Consider the following 18,456-nt stretch of genomic DNA (forward strand, 5'->3'; position numbering starts at 1 on the left):
AGAAACAGGAAAAAACTTTCTTAAATTTTAGTGTGGAGTTACTACGGGTCCATTGATCATGAAACTTTCACACAATGTAAAAAAACCTCCACTGTGTTCAAATAAAGTGGAAAAATAAAATCAAAAAATGGAGATACATTTTGCATGTCTTCCTTGCACTTAAGATTTTCAGGGAGTTCTAACCACACAGATGACATGCAGTGCGAGCATGCCGGACAGTAGGAGAAGAGTTAGAGCATCCCTTGGTCTGGTCTGCTTCTGAGCATCCCCCTGGGTGTCTGCATCAGCTGCCTTTTCTGGCAAAATTCTCCTATAACTCTTCAGCTGCAGAGACACTTCCTGTTTTGCCTCCAGCCTCGCTTATGGAAAAGCTCTTCAAGGACTACAGTGTTTCTTTTTTCACCTTTTACCCACCATCAGGGTGTTTATGAAAGCTATCTTGTTGATAGTGGCTGAAGATGGTGTTTTGGGTCTGGCTGTAACGGTGCAGTTAGAAGGGTACTGGAAAACAGCCTTCCAGCCGGGTTCATTGTTTTCATTACTCTATGGCACTCCATTTTCCAAGGCTGAGTGCCAGTAAGGCAGGGTCCAACTCTGTTTTGCTCCCAAAACTTCTTGTCCATTATCTTGTGTGCACATGTGTAGGCATGTGTGAAAGCAAGTGGCAAACGCATAGTATTCACAGTCAGCATTTATTGGCACCATCGTTATTGGCATTAATAAGGATGATGTTCTCCACTCTAATAGATTTTGCAGTCCTATTTGGGTTTGAGAGACAGTGTAGAAAAGGAAAATGTGATGTTATGCAGTAAATGCTGAAATGAGATTTCTAAATCACAGTTGACAGCAGGTAACTGAGAGGTTAGGGCTGCTGACTTGCAAAAGTAGTTGGTGTAATTCCTGGGCGCTGTGGAGAACCAGACTTTTCACCACGGTGCTGCAACATGACACTGTCGGTCATGTTCCTCATTAGGCCTAGTAGGCTTTGATTGCTCAAAGCGTTCCACAGTTTTGTTGACTTTAAATGGGAAATTGTGCTGATTTTCCAAAATTTCTATGTCATTAAATCATTAAGATGTAAACAAAGTCATTCAGAGTAATTTGGTGTAAGATGCACTGCTGTAGAGAAACTTCCAGTGTTAGGATTGTTCACAGTGGTGGTGATAGGAACCAGACATCAGAAGCATTTAATGCCTCTAAAGCCCATGTGTCAAACGCCTGACACAATCCTATCCGGCCTGCAAAATATTTTAGTTTTCTATTAATATTAGTTGTTTCACAATGCGCTGCACTACAGTCCCCAGCATGCACTGCAGCGTAATGTGCGCTCCAACTCTCCTACCTCAACAACAATAATGGGACAGTGGTTACACCTCAGTTATACACAGTGTCACATCAGTTGTATCACCAAACACACTAACCACAGTTCAGCCAATATAAACACTTAACGTTAGCTTAGCAGCTCAGAAATTGAGCCCACGTATTAACAAACTTGCAGCAAAGAAAAGATGCCAGGTGTCTAGTTTATGCAGATAGGTAGGTTTAGAAGAACTATCTCCTAGGGACATTTTAATTTTGAATATGTCAAGTAATCATGTAATATTTCATAGTCTACTACAGTATATTTTACTGTTAAAGTTTTTGCGTATTGTGAATAAACAGTGGTCATTTTGGTTTATAGTTAATTAATGTTAATTAAAAATGAAATAAAACATAGGGAATCTCTGGTCCACGGATTTGTTGAGATTTTTAATATGGCCCTTTTAGTGGTGAGTTTGGCACCCCAGCTTTAAAGGCTACCTCACAGAAATGGTTATGAATACTCGGCCTGTTGACTGAGAAATTGTTTTATGATAGTATTAAAATAAGGTTTTGGCCTGTAACATATTTTTAAAATTCATTGATGGCAGAGATGTATATGCAGGGCATTATAAGGCAAAATTGTCCCCAAAGAAAATATGTTTTCTCCAGATTTACCACTATTTAATCATCATCTGAAACTCAGAAGACATGTCTGGGTTCACTGGTCATTTTGGATCGTAAATAAAATGGCTATATTTATATTTGTTCCAATCACCACTTTAACCTCTCAGATGGCAAGGGCCCACAGTTTTATAACCTAAGAATAGTTCAGCCCGTCCCTGTAGTTACTGAATAATAAGCCTTAGTATGTAATAAGCCTGGGATTTGAAGAGGTTAAAGAAATCTGAATCGGTAGGTACAATGCACTTAAACCACTCTGTATGACTTTGTTTACATCTCAACCATTAAATTATGCCTAAATCAGTTGAAGTACTCTTTAACAGAGTCTTTAGTGACTTTTTTTAGTTTTATAAAATTTTCCTTAAATTGAAAATTACATCTGTAGGCATACACATATGCACGCATGGTGTATTTATGTATGAAGAGAAAGATCAAATCTACTAGTATGGGAAGAATACCCACAAAACAACATGCCTATTTCCCAGTACCTCTTTGTCAGTGTGTTCCATGAAGCCCAGCGAGAGGCTATATTTGAGCTTTGTGGTTGCAGCATCTTCTTCCAGACATGTTTTGTGCCATTCTGTCTCAAAGCAAAGAAAAAACTTGGCACATGCTAGAGAAAAATACATCCGTGCATTTTAAACAAAACCTTTTACATTCAAGCATTTGACAGTTTTCAGTGTGCATGGTGTAAATGTACTATACATGCATTTTACAGTGAATACACAGCTGCCAGAATACTGCCAGAATTAGCTGGTAACCAGAGAGCGCTTTGCTTGGGCTTTACCACAAGATATCAGTATCAAAAGCAGTGGCTCATCAAACCAACTGACAAAAACAAATGAGGTGAATGCATACTCAGAAACAAAGAAACCAAACTACACAGTCAGGGCATGATAACAGAACTACCAGGACCTTGAGAAATAAGGCCATACAGCTGAGTAATGATGAGACTACAGCAACACTTTGGAAATAAATGAATAAAAACAAAGGGTATGCAGTATATAAATACATTTCATGGTTAACAGCACAGGAGTGATTAACGACTAGGGAGGGGTGAGGGTAAGTGGTGAATGGCTAGCCAGAGCTAGTGTGGACCAAACAAGAGCTGTGTTTGGAACTCAGTGTAGGTGGAGCCTCCCTGACCACTTCTGAATCATAGATGTTATATTCAGATTTCAGCATAATTTAATCACAGAGAAATAAGTGGTTCATCAGTGATAGTGGTGATATGTCTGCAACACACACACACACACACACACACACACACACACACACACACTCATATATATATATAAATATCCAAAATGACCAGTGGATCTGTGTCTTGAGTTGTTATATGTCATGATGATACTGGTAAAATGGCCAAAAATGATTTTCATTTGGTAATATTGCTTCAGAATGCACTACATGTACCTCTCAACCAGGAATGGATTAAAAAAAAACATCATAAACTAGTAGTACCAGCTACATATTCATAGCCATTTCATGCACTTTTTTGTGAGGGAGCTTTTAGAACCATAACCCTTTCAGATATCTGGTTCCTGTCACCACCACTGTGTACAATTCTGACTCGCATAAAACCACTCTGAACTCAATATCATTTAATTATGCAAGGTTTTTGGACCAATCAGTGGAATTTCCCTTTAACTTGCAGTCATGAGAGGCTTTAGTAGTTCTTGACCTGAACCCACCCTTTCAGTTTAATTGACATCAAGTGTGTTATCTACCTGCTGCAGGGTAATTACATTGCTTTACAGTGCTATACGTATCCAACCTGGAAACTCATGCTCTGCTACAAGCTAATTATTCTGTCTATATGCCATCATGCATGTGCAACTCGTGTTTCCTGAGCCCATACTTTCCTTATCCAGTGACAAGCCATAGTAACTGTAGGAGTGCAGCAATGGCCTTAAATGAGAGTTGATGGTTTCTTTAGATGAGCAGCAAAGCCAAAAGAGACTCTTGCGCTCGAGCTCATTTTTAAATGATTCAGAGATTCCTGGATGGAATACTGGAGTTTTGCGGCTGAACTTAGCAGCGCAGATTTTGAACACCTGCAGTTTCAGTCTGTTATGCACTCAATGGCATCTGATTGTTCAGCTGGCGAACGGAACAGAAGGTGGGCCACCCCAGCTCATCCTAACCTTCACGGATACCTGAGGGCTTATTTTAAGAACAGCATGAAATGCAATAAGCTTTCTTCACGTTTCTACAGTCTCGACACTGAGTAATGAATGCGGACCTCTTGATGAGAAAACGAGGAGGCACGTTTACCAAAACAGATGTTCTATTGAATACAGAGATGTTCTATTTCAAGACAAATATAGCATTCTTCCTTTTTTCCTCTTCGTTTTTTAATAAACCAGTTCAGCACTTTTTCACCTTCACATCTAGCCTGTTCATTATGAGTGAGAATTTCAAGAGGTGCTTAGCCTGAGCGGCTGATCCTCTTCCAAGCTCTATGCTGCACATTCCTCACTCGGGACTCAGTTCAATATAAACAATATAAGTTCAGACCTAGCCCAGGAATGGCCGTCCCTGGATGGTTTTCTTTGGCATGCTAGTGGCTGCAGGGCATGGTCTTGAGTGTTTTACCACAGAGCGTACATGGACGAACTCCTAATCATTATCCCGCTGCTTTGGGTCTAGGGTCAGTATTAGCCCTGTTCAAAGCACCACAAGGTCTTTTTCTCCTCAGCATTTGAAGGATTGTTAAGTGAACCATTTGACAGCTGTTGAAAAGTCAACTTGGTAGGATACACAGAGAGGTTTTATGTGTAGTTAATGCTTTTCTGTTTCCCCAAAGGCCAGATGGACCCATTTTACAGTTGTAAACTGTGACCAACAGTGTTGAATTCCCTACCAAGTTGATTAAATAATCTTGAAGGTGCACTTACACATCATTTTGTACCAATGTGATGACTTTAAATGACCTGCTCTTTGCTTCATCAGTGTATATTAACATGGAAAATGGGATCTTCTTTTCAGTTTACTTGCATTAGTGTCTGCTTTCAAACCATATATCATTCCTTCAAGTCCTTCACTTATAAACAGTCACAGAAAGGAGCCCACGTTTTGGTATGTGAATCCAACAAAGACACGCAACACTGTTTTACTGAACATAATGAAGCCATCTAGCTGTAATGGATAGTACTGACCGTAAAGCGAAATAATCAAATGCTTCAAACAATGTCTGGTTTTATAGATGTTAAACTGTTTCAAGCATGAATACATCTTAGCCCAGGGATGTGGTCAGCAAAGCTGGCTTTTGTTACATTCAACCACATCCACAGCTTTGCTTCCCAGCCCAGTGAATTAAACTGAAATTAATACACACTGTTTGCTGCGCTGACAGCTTTAGTGCCGAAGCAGATCTGAGACACAGATCTGAGACATTTTGCACACAAAAAAGTAAATTGCTGTATTAGTTCAGTTGTGCCGCCTATTTCATTGAACCAATCGAGTACAGTCAACAAAAAGAGGAGAGTCAGCACCTACAAACTTTGAATTTGCATATTATTTCCTCAACATGATATACAATTGCAAGGCATTGGAAATGCTTTTTATGAATGACTATACTGAACACTTGGTTGTTGTGATATATATATATATATATATATATAATTATTCTAACGTTATGCTAAGCAGCTTAGGTAGTGTGTGTGTATGAAATTTTTTGTTGTCTCCTAAACACTTAAACACTAAATAAACATTAATTGCATTTTAGTGTCTAGTTCATAACATCTTATTATTGAATAACAATAATTAATATGACAAGTGATTCCAAAACCTTAAATGTTAGAGGGGTTATTCAGAGGAATCAGAGGTATTTTCAGCCTCAAGACTCTAATGCAGAGTGAGTTTTGCTCTCATATATTTGATGAATATGATGTTATGAAAAGGGTTTGCTATCAGATCTATATATAATTTTAAGATAGTACTAGTTGAAAGTTTGGACATACGTAATTTTTGTTGATTCTAAAAGCATATTCTTTGTAGTTTCAATGTGTTTTTAAGACAAACAAAAAATGCAAATTTCTGCATTATAATAATAATAATAATAATAATAATAATAATGTTATATAATAACAGCTATGTTTTAAATAAACTTTTTTCCTTTATGACTTTTTGTGAAATGTAGTGTTGGAGAAAAGTGAAGTCATTATGTTATTCAGATTACTGAGCATCTCATTAAAAGTTAATGAGTGGCATGTCTGTCCTCGCCGATCCATTTTAACAAGTCAGTTGTGTGTTGATAAGGGAAGTGGGGTCTAAATAGCCCTATTCAGTAGAAGGCCAATATTTCTGACTGGAGTAATTCCATATGAACTATTACAGTTTTAATGTCCTTATTATTATTCTAAAATGTTAAAAATAGTAAACAAGAAAGAAAGAAAACCTGTAGTAGGCGTTTGCAAACTTGACTAATAGTGTACATATTTGTATATTTATGGGTCCATATATAACATCCTGCTGATCAGTTTATGTTTTACGGTAAATCTGACTGCTTTTGAATCGTGTCGTAAGGCCATATTGAGGAATGTTTCCTCTAATGGAGGGTCATGTCAGCGCTCATGATCTAATGTAATCACCTTTAGACTTAACAGTTTTTAAATAGTTGCACTCCATCCACATTATACTGAGATTGGCCTGAACGTTTTCCTCTATACTGAAGTAGATTATTCTTTGGGATGACATTTTACCGCAAATGACAGATATTTACTTTCGTTGGGCAACAGCCTAGTCGTATTCCCATCTAGAGTCATTAAGCTCATTCTACCGTGCTGCCTCTCTGTGAATAATAAGCGAGGCCCTTTACTCGTCTTTTTCCCTTCTGTGTACTGTGAGGGTCAGTGGAGGTGAACACGTTGAAGCAGTCTAAACACACTCAGGATTCCTACATACATCTCCAACATAGCAACGATTCAGCGCTTGCTGCTTGTAAACAGTCCAAAAACCCACGCTTTCCATGTTTTCCTCCATTTATTTTCTCACACAAACATATACCGTGCGCAGAGTGTCGGTGTTGATCTTCTCCTCGCCAGGAAATGAAGGACTGAGTGGATATTTGTTATACGGTGCCTCTGAGACCAGCTATGAAATTAATGGAGTTTTATGTTGGGCCAACTGACAGCACAAATTACTATTGGAGAGCTCTAAATGACAGCAGATTAGACAACCAAGCCCAACCATTCCAATAAATCAACCTTTCCTGATTATAATCGAGCAAATTTCCAGAGACTTTCATATTATTTTCATTTTATATATATCATTTTATGAAGGAAAGATTGGAGAATATTCAAAATATTTTCTTGCTTTCTCAGATTAAACCACATGATCCAAACATTTGACTTTGTTTCTTTACTGAAGTTATGCCAGTGTATGGATCTGAAGTGGTTTTGGCATGGAATGACCCAATGCATCTCAGTGGCAGCCTCTTTAACCTGCACCGCTCAGAAATGTCAGGAGGTATCTATAACTGTAATATTAAAAAAGAGGCGGTGAAAGACTGAGTTCAGTTGGCAGACCACATGTGATTGGCTCTCTCAGGGACAGTGGACTACTGCCTAATGTTCTGAGCTCTGCGCAGAGAGGTGTTGAGCAGTGATACTGGAGAATGAAATGGCTTTACCTGCTGTTAATGTGTGGGAACAGCTGACAGGTGTTCATACTGCAATAGTTCCAGACCCAGTTTCACTTATAGCACATCTAGGAAGTGAGTTTGGGTTTGTTAAGCTTGACGTACAAATATGTCACTGGGGGATCAAAATTGTGTTAATGTAATATATCAACACAATGATATCTGATGTAATGTGATGTCATGTACCGTCTTCAAAGTGGTATCTTAATAGGAGGAGGGAAAAAATACAATGAAAATGATGTGCAAATTTGAATCAACTAAATTTAATACAATACTTTTTAGTGTATTGTCCAAAAGTTGTTAACATAGAGGGCCTCATTATTCTGATCTTTTCATTCAGATCTATTCAGATTTTACTGCGGAAATAGAGTTGTTTTTCTTTGGTTACAATATCATGAAGAACAGCCATTTTAAACAGCTTAAAGGGAAACCATTCCTCTCATCCTCTCAACTCCTTTTCCCTTCCCAAGGCCCCCTTATCTTTCACTCAGCTATCTCTCTCCTCCCCCATTCCCTCTCTCTAGAAAGGAAGCTGGAGTGTTGAGATGTGAAAAAAGCCAGCAGTAGATTAAATGCAAAAGGAGTGAGAGGGGTTTCCCTCACATAAATGAATAGTACACGGCACAAAGATCAACTTCAGTAAGTCTTCAGTAAGTACTGTGAGCAGGAGGGCTTCTCTTTATGACTCGGTGTGGATGCAAAGAGGATCTTGTTACAGGCTTCTTTTATGGGAATACTAAATAGTTGGTGTTGCACCGTGCCTTGTGTAAGTACATGAAATAAACTTAATATAATAAATGCATTATGATGACTTTTAACGTAATCTGATGATTCCTATGGAAGTACATGTTTGAGATGACACAGCTGCAAAGATGGTATCCTGTGTATGCACTGAGCACTCTAAAGAGTTTCTGTCAGCGAAATGTATCCCTTATACAAGTCTGGTCCGGTCTGGTTCATAATTCAAACCATACAACCATGTTCACTGAAGTTCCTGGTGGACACAGATTCAGCAAATTGTATTGTTAAGTTCTTTAAAAGGCAGTGAAACCACTCAAAATGTAAGCTTTGCTGAGAAGTACTTATGGCAATGTGTGCGTGCATGCTACACTCAAAATATTGCACAGTGACATATTGCTCAGTTGAACACCACACCTCTTCAAACACCTCCCTAATCTGTTAGAAGTAACACCTACCAGTTTTATTACGCGGGGCACCAACGGACCTTCTTTCCAGACGGTTTGGGTTCAGCCATCTCATTCAGCATCTCAATATCTTAAGCTTATTGGACAAGGATCAGGAACGACTTCATTTGGAGGAGGAATATGAGAAGCCAGCAGGAAAGTGAGGGTTTGGCTCCCCTGCACCTGGACCAAATAGGCTCAGGCTGTCTTTATGACATCAGTATGGCCTCAGTATGTTTCTTTCGCTCAGGTTTGACACTGTGGTGTTGGGTTGAGTTGTGTTTGGGCGTTCCTCAGAGAGGACACCCTGTTGCTGCGACCTCCACAGGCCTATTAAAAGCAGAACCATCAAAGGAATCGCTGGAACTGTCAGCTCATGTGAAAGCCTTCGCCCTTCGACTGAACCAAATCAGGAGCAGTTGAATCTGACTCTCCTTCAGTTGATCCTCTGAGGCGAGCACTCCGAGATTTGCCAATTCCAAGGTTCCTGGACAAAACGTGGTGTTTTAGATTTACTGTGCAGAGACAGCAGATCACGGAATGTTCTAACATAACTTTTTGGTTGGAGCAAAGCTTAAAAATCATATCTGCATGACATAAAACTACATATCCAAACCTCATCCTTCTTAGATCTCCTGCTTAAGAAATACGAGGCTCCCCCTCACTTTTACACTCAACCTCCCAGATGTGTTTCTGCACTAGCAGAGACCACATTACAGGTTTTACCCCAGTTTGCCTCTCATCATAACCAAGTGCAGGGGGTCTTACGATCAGTGTGTGCGAGATGTGCGTGATATGTGCATGTTTGAGAGAGCCTGCTGCACATATGTGCAAGATTAAAGCAGACATCATGAAGTTTCTGTCATTGGAAATCAAAGGCAATTGCTCTTTAACACTCTAAAGCTTCATTTGACCAAAACTGATGAATAAAATATTGAAAAGAAACAGAGATACCTACCACTGGAGATCATACGTGTGTCGGTGCATGCATGAGCAAAAGTAGGATGCCAAGCTATCGGTTGTAAGTATTGACAGTAATTCTAATAGTGGACCAATAATAACTCATTTTTCCCATTGGCGAAAAGCTGCATGTGTATATTGGCTGCCAATGGACCCTTTTCACACTGCAATGACATTAAGAGGAAATAGTGACAAAGCAGGTAAAAACACATCCAGTTAGCCTGCCGGTTGTTTCAACACATGGAAGTAAGGCGCTTCACAAGTTGTTTTGAGGACCTTCCTCATGTCTCAGGCAGTGATGTAGACTGATTTATAAAAGACACACAACATGCACCAAGAAGAATAAAGTATACAGGCTGTTCTTTGATTTTTTTTTTACTTTTAAGGAAAGTTACTTTAGAATAGCCAGCTAACTTAGCTTTGAAAGGTAATGCCCTTTGAAAGGTAACACCTTGACAACAAAAGGGTTAAGATCTTGAAACAACTAATGGAAAATGATCCAATCACAATTTTTTCCTCTGTGGTAACTAGGTAGATGCAGCCAAATGAGCTCTCCCACTGGTTAGGAATCCAGGAGCTGAACTGAAGGCCTAACGTGCCAGATTCACCATTAACATAAGTGATATATGAGGCAAAAGTGAGATAAAAAAGTTCTCTCTAGGCCTTCTGAAAGTCTTACATTCATCACTGACTGAATACTAGCCATAGTCTAACCAAGCCTTAGTCCGTTATTTGAAATGGAGAGCAGCAGCTTTATGTCATCTCTATACATTTTTACTAGAAGAGTCACTGAAAATAAAAAATGTTAATGTGCATTGCTGTTAGCTCACCGCTAACATACTACTCGAATCCCATATAGATGCTAGCAGAAGTTATTATAGAGGTGTTTTTTTTTTCATCATTTTTGAGCAAGTTTGACAATTATGACCCAAACTGAAGACCTAACTCTAATAGTTACAGTTGAACAGTGCCAAAATATATACTTCTATCATATTTGTCTACTATTTTAAGTCACTCTGGATAAAAGTGTCTGATAGATACGTAAATGTTCACAGTAATTTGTGATGTCTGATTTAGCTGTCTCATGTAAAATTAATCAGTCTCTATCTTCAGAGTTTTAGTCTGTCTTGTGTAGTGAATATGTTTTAAAAGTAAATTCAGTTATTGGAATCAGTATCAGCCACAACAAGGTTAATTATTCCATGTCACTGCATTTCTACTTTCTATCTGTGGCCAGAACTCCACTTTCATTCCTGGATGTCTAAGATTCAGCAGAGTTGCTAGATATTTGTCTAGCTGCATAGAGAGGAGTGAGCGAAGGATCATGTGTCCTTGAAGGAGACCTAGAGGACTCTGTTGTTTTTCTTGGTAAAATCTCCAGAAAGGGGCCAGAGACCAACCCTGACTGCACATGCTCAGTGTGGACGTGGTGCTCCCACACCTTCCTGCTCCAGTGAATGTACTTTCAAACTCTATTGTGCTACAAAGGGGCCCTTGTGATGTAGTGAACTTCCTGTAGCTAGAACTGGGTTGTGGGCAAACCACTGCCTGTGCCATGTAGATGTCTGAGCTTCCACTTATTCAAACAAACGCCGCTGGCTTGTTTTGGAGGATGGCCCACATCTTACCCTTTAAACTGTATGAAAGATGTGGAGAAGCTTGTGTTTACCTATGCTATTTTCGTCTTTTTGTAAAAGTACCATCGTCCAACAAGAAGTCACTCACAACTTCCTTTCCTTTCTTTTGGCCTTGTTTTATTTAAGGCTTGATTGTTTGGGTGAGTTTTATCACATATTAGACTGTTTTTCTGACCTCATTACTGGGCCGCATTTTTTTGTTCCTTTTCTTTAGAAATGTTTTATTCATCACTAGATCATGCCATTTTTCTCCCTGACATTTTATTTTCCCTCCACCTTATTGTGGAGAAGTGACATACATAGTTCTTTCTGCCAGTGAGGGTTTAGCAGCGAGTGGCAGAAACTTTCTCACATCCCTTCAAGCTTGCAGACACCATTTGGCAGGGCCGAGCACGTGGAAAAAACCTTGATGGAAAGGAACTCGTCACAAGAGCGCTGGCACACAGCTAGCCAAGCCCTGATGCATTAGATCATTGGCATGAGTGCAGTTTGTTGCATTTCGATCTTGTGAAGGTTCTCAGTAGGAGTGGTTCATCTCATCATCACGCTGAACGTCCCTTCTGAGCAATTCCACTGGTTTTATAACATTCACTGGCTCTGTGACAATACAATAGGGCCTTTTACTTCTGAACTTGTCTTTTTCAGAGTCTTTTCTGGATCTTCAAGTTCAGTGATAATTAAGCTTGACATTTATTCTGTAGCCAGTCTATTGCATTATTCCATCTCCTTTCCTTATTTATTGGTTTGTGCAGTTAAGAATTGAGCCAAAGCAAGAGTTTTACTGAAAGAAGAGCATTTTTTAGTTAAATCGACTTCCAAGGTAAATATATATATACAAAATATATATATATATATATATATATATATATATTATTATATATATATATTTAGGAAATCAACAGAATCTCAAATGCTCATTTCTCTGGATATTTCTGAAATACACATTAGCCTCTCACTGCCCCTGAAAGTGTTAGCCCCACACAAATGGCAGTGCAAAAAGACTTTCCCACCATTGTCCACTTGATGTCATATTCAGTGACACATTAATGGAGTGTGATCCATTATCTTCAGCTTCATAAGCTACATCTCAAATCACTGAAATATGGTTGCCTTTAGCTAATGATCACTCCACAGGGACCTCCGTTCATAAGCCCGAATGCTGATCACTGCTGGTTTGTTCATCACTGGCAAATAGTGGCAGCCAAAATGCCTTGCTGTGGTTACCCACTTGAAATGCGCAAGGTTTTCTTTCACATGTATTTTTCCCCTCTTTATTGTGCTCTGTCCAAGTCGAAGACCAGATGTTTAACCTGTTTCTCTCTGATATCTCAAACCAGTGGATTCCTCCACCATATGCAGCCATTGGCGGTTCATGTCAAGGTCAGACTGCTGGAAGAGATATGGGCCTCATTATATGCTCATGAACGACAGACTGATTAGGAGATGTAGAACAACACACCAGACACAAAACCATCCATATCTAGAATAATTCAACAACTGTTCTACTTTGTTCCTGTTAAAATTGGTCATCTGGTAACATCTCATTTGCATTGTGTCTCGATTCTGATAACCCGTCCACAGTACGTGTTCATTTTCCCCCCAGAATGATGTTTTGTCTACATTGCTTTGGCTCGCCCTTTGTGTTTTGTCTGTCGTGAGAGTATTTGTTTTAGTATGCAGTTTAGTTTATGATTTGTATTCCTATTGGGACTAAATAGATAATCAGCCATGGTTTTGAATTACAAATCTTATTCTCAGCGAGCTACAAAGCCCTAATAGATGCTGTTAAACTTTAGCATGTTTCGGCTTCTGGTTGGGAAAGGATTCAGTACTTCAGTGTTTGGTTTCAGGCACATTTATGGAACATCTGAAAGGGCTGAGCTCATAATTTTCTCTTAATTGGCACGCTCTGATGTAATTGGCATGTTCTGATGCCAAAAGCCCTCTTTCTGGACACCACTAATGGGATTTCACCTGTTCTTTCTCATCAAAGTTAAGAATGACCTTTTGACCTCTCTTTGGCTGCCCCAGCTACTGAGGACTACACTGCGCTCCTCATAAAAGAAAACCAGGTGCTTGCTCTCAGTGCTGAGTTAAATAAAACAAACCAAATGCCGGCGTTCATTTAGCTGTTCCTGCCTGCTGTGAGACTAGACTGAGGGGCAGTCGAGGGGAAATGTAAGCTAATTATCTCCGCTCTGATTTGATGTCTATGTAACATTCACCTGATCTGGGACAGATGTAGACTAATTAGAGCTGTTGGAAGCTGCTTCTTGGCCACTGAAGGTTGGATGGGTGGATGTCAAGTTCACATTCTGTTGATTAGGAGCTGGTAAGACAGTTGTTAGTGCCTGTTGCTGAGTATTTCAGTGCAGCTCAGATTTTACTTCCAGTACTTAGAGTAGCATCTGTTACAGAACAGTTCTGTGGTTTTCTTTGGATAGACTGCAGTGTAAGGCTACACTGGGCACTTGGTTTGGGTGTTTAGAATCTCTGGGCCTATATAAAATAAGGCATGGGCCCAGGAGTCGTTCTGACTTAAATGTCTTTTCCATCCTCTTTTGAGATGAGATTCAGATCACAGACCCTGTAGAGAATCAGACATCCAATAACTCATCATACAGGCTTCCATGCTTTTACAATGCCATTATGTTTGAATGCCCCCAGGCAGGGCCTAATCCAGACTGGGTGTTATGTGCTGTATCTAGAGAATACTGGGTACCCAGTATCTGTATTGTTTTGATACCCAGTATCTGGATAGTTTTCAAAGGAAAAAATATCATTGGTTGGTGTCGATACTTAAGGTTTTGGCATCAAAAAATAAAAAGTCTTACTGTGCTATCTTTAGTTGTATCTTGTTCAACTATTGATGTTACAAGAAGAATAAGCTGGTGGTCAGTGTACTGACTTAACACTATACGTCTGCAAATGCTGGACGTGAGCCAACACTCCATTATTTATGAAGTGCTAGAATAAACACATGACTTCTGGGACTAAATGTCCATCTTGAACTCCTTCGGCATGTATGGTATGTATGAAACCCTGTGGCAGATGTGGTCACTTCGTCATCTCTCTCACTAAGGAGCTCCCGTGAGGTGGAGGTGATGTGTACCTGGCAGTTTGGGATGGACACGGTCTCACAATGGTGGAAACCAGCACACTTCCCCAAGGACCAATTCCAGCTGTGTACACAGAGTGCAAAGGTGTTGAATGTGCTGCGCGCTACACGTCCGCTGGGAAACGGCGACGTGGCCAGACCACCCAGGGCTGAGAGTTGGGTCGTGGAGGGGCTGGGGCACAGAGTAAGGATCAGGCTAAGCCCTCTCTTCTCCCCGCTTTCAATCCTCTGGCTTTTCCCTGGATTTCTCTTTCATACTGAAACGGATTGAGTCCTGGAGCAATTCACGCGGTGGTCCTTTTCTGTGTGTGGTATATTAAGTGACCAAACTTAGGTCAGTGCAGTTAAACAGTAGAAGAATAGTAATTGAAATTCCTCTCTACAACACCAGCTTTGCATTAGTAGTTTGACCCTAGCTGTTACACAATGGAGATTTAGTGTTGTAGGCCAGTAAGCGGTTATGCCATCGAAAGAGGTCATTTTTCAATTTATGGACATTGTAATTATTCAGCCCTTATGAAAACTTTGGGCCTTCTCAGAAAAGGATCTTGTTGAACAGAAATGGGCAAACAGCTATGGAATAACACAATGTATGTGCCACAGGCATACGATTAAGAGATTGGAATAACAGTCTGGATGTATGAAGGCATCAGAGGTTTGGTGCTTCTGGCCAAAGTCATCTCTTTGTTTTTCAGGTCCAAAAGAAATAAGGCATAGTGAGCTAACGAATGAGACAGACATTTCCATTGTAGCAGGTCGTATTGTCATTGATACTAAAACCAGCCCTTGATTAGCTCTGTCAGAGGAACATTTAAAAGTTTTTGTTTCTTTTTTAATAGTTACACACTATTATGTTTGACTCTTTCATTTGGGCAACACAAAGATTATTTTGTTGGGCCTGGTCCAAAAATAGACATGCATTTTAATAGAGTTCCTAGTGACTGCATATGTTAGTCCAGGATAATGCAATAAACAATTTCACAAAATAAACTTAAAATAAAATAAATATTGTGATTATATTTCACTTTTAAAGGCCAGAAAGACCAGAACAAGGTTTCAAAATTATGAAGCAGTAAACCATAAAGCACAAGCAAACAGTAACAGATTATTCATATTACGTAAAGCTAATTTGTTTTAATTTGTCTCAAACTGCTCCCCAGGTAGTACTGAGGGGATTACCGGTTTGTCAGTGTGTCTGAGAGATGGTTGCATTTTTACGTGGCTGTCTGCTGTCTGCTGTCCTAGTGAAGACGTTTTGCTCCATGGGGAATGTATCTGTGTATGTCATCATGACCTGGCTACCAGTCATCATGGTCTCAGGTCATGTCTGGAATACAAATCTACATGACATTGTGCACACGCACACACTAACGCACACATGCACACACACTACTGACAGAGACATACAAGGCAGAGGCACTGAAGAATTTGTGTGTCATTTATGCTCTAAAATGCAAGGAGGAGAACTGTCTGTTTGTGTTCATGCATAAATCTACATGACAGCCACTCAGACAGCCACTGTCTCTATCCACAGTCAGCCTAGTCCTCTGGGAATCAGGAGGAGAAAAGGGGTTCTAAGTGTTCTCTGACCTGTGGCTAAAAAAATCACTTATGAATTGAGCCTGTCATGATTACTCCATGACCTTGATTGGGAGAATAAAAAAAGTAATTGATTAAAATTCACCTTCTTGATAAATCTGCAATGATTAGCGGTCACTTTGCATGATGACAGTGTATGCTTTTAATCTTCTTACAGATAGAAAGAACCTAATGGACTCATTCATGTGCATTTTTACCCATTTCTTTAATAAACTCTTTTCAATGGCTTTCTAGTTTATCTTTTTACAATAAAACATTTGGAACGTCTGAAAGGCTATGCATGGTTTGTTAGGTTTATTGTTTAATTAATAACAGTAGATTGCCTGATTACTAATATAATAAATCGTGATAGAAAACATAGTATTGTGATATTTAGTGTTTAAAAATTATATTGACACACAGAGACTAGAGCTGAACAATAATCATTTTTAAATAGAAAATGTTATTTTATAGAGTGCATTTTTCAAAACACAAGGACTGCAATTTAATTATATCTTCAATTATTTGGCATGTTCTTAACAAATTTTACTTGGGGACATTTAACCTAATAATAATACAGACCTTGTGAACTGGCAGTCTGGCACATTACAATTAGCATTCAAGCCTCAAGTATAAAAAATGGATGTGCTGGTGGTCTTGGATTTTAATCATATATACAATATTAGCATTTGAGTCACAATCAGAATACTGGTCAGAAAAGTTGCAGTTAATTATTTTCCATTAATTGGTCAGTGCTAACAGAGGGCCAATTTAATTTTTATGTTTAACATGTATTAAGCCTGTTCTAATAGCTTAATAAAATGTGTTTTCACAATAAGTACTTTTTTTGAAAGGTAATTTGTCTGGTCAGACTGAGTCTTTAGTCATTATTAGGAGTGGTTGAATAGCATAATGGATAATTCAGTCTCCCCATGGAAGAGCAGGGTTCAATTTCCCCATCCAGGCAGATGTCAGGAACACTACTAAAATATAAAGCTGCTGGGGCAAGACCACTAACATTCTTACTCACCTGCCGTAAACTGCCCAGGATTAAAAAGACATGCTAAAATGGCTATAGATAAAGCCTGTTTGAATGTTGTTTGTCTACTTCACAAATAAAAGCAATTTGCTAAATATGTAAACATAAGGCTGAAGTTGCTAAGATGAAGTCTAGCCTTTGAAGACAGATTCTCTGATGAGGACGTCCATACAAATATGACTCAAAATAAAAGTGACACTTGATCATCACAGAATACTGGATCTCTAATGCTGAGTCGCTGAATGCACAATTCTGGTTTGCTCCAAAAAAAGACTTTGGTAAGCAAAGTCAAAAGTGATAAATCTGAATATATCACAGTATGTTGTATTGCAATACATGGGATATTACAGTTTTTTTAAATATCACAAAAAATCATATCATGGCTCAAGTGCTATATACTGGGGTCTTCAATGATTATTCCCACCCCTGTTATGAATGCACCTACAGTGAGACTAATGATCAGACAAGTTAAAAGTGATGTAAGCTTTAAAAATGTTTTCAAGAAGTAAGCGTGGAACATCATGATGCTTGTAAAGGATACAAAGTAGTCAGCTGAGACTGCTTTATTAAAATGAATGAAAATCTGACCCTAATTCATCCACAGAGAAAAGGTACACTGTGTACAGCTGAATGAATGTTTCCCTTATGCAATCCTATGATCAGAATATGGCAGGCGAGCAGGGAATTTGATGGGCCGTTGGGCTTGGTGTTAGGGATGCTTTACTAATTCTTCCAGGCTAACACATCATGACAGTGGGAGCCCAGGTGCGCCAATAAAGACATTTCCTGTACGAACACATCGCACATAAACCTTCGTTTCCTCACCAGGATCATCTCCCAGAACTTTGCAAATGGGGACATTTATTGTGAGCTTGTGGAGTCAGTATCCATGCATCTACAAAACAGACTCTGGAAATGTTTTTTTCCTATCACAGTACTCATTGTGCTCATTTTTTGTGTAGGAGGCCTGACAGCACAGTGAATTAGAGGGGAATGCAAAACAGGAATGGTTTAGGAGGAAGTCTTTTTCCACCTTTGGATATCTCCTGAAACGGGCGAAGGGCTTAACAGTTAAAATACTGCACATACAATGACCTTGACTACCCCTCGACTGTATATCAAGATCTATATCTGAAGTTAAGAAATCACATTAATTTAACATTTTATTTGCTGCAAATGACTTAATCCCCATGTATTATGATTCATAATTGCCTTGTGTGAAGCCTTGTCAATGGGGGGGCCTCCTACATGCCTTCGATAGCATCTGAGAAGATCACTGTGGGTTTGAGGGCCAGTTTTGAAGGCCTCACAGA

At 39.3% G+C, this 18,456-nt stretch overlaps 1 protein-coding gene across 1 annotated transcript in view; it reads left to right on the top strand.

The window, feature by feature from the left end:
• Window positions 1-18,456, top strand: part of si:dkey-192l18.9 (F-box/LRR-repeat protein 7) — a 37,150-nt gene that overhangs the window by 12,098 nt on the left and 6,596 nt on the right. The gene's annotated exons all lie outside the window — the stretch shown is intronic.

The sequence above is a fragment of the Colossoma macropomum genome, unplaced genomic scaffold (assembly GCF_904425465.1).
Source record: "Colossoma macropomum unplaced genomic scaffold, Colossoma_macropomum, whole genome shotgun sequence".
Classification (NCBI taxonomy): Eukaryota; Metazoa; Chordata; class Actinopteri; order Characiformes; family Serrasalmidae; genus Colossoma; species Colossoma macropomum.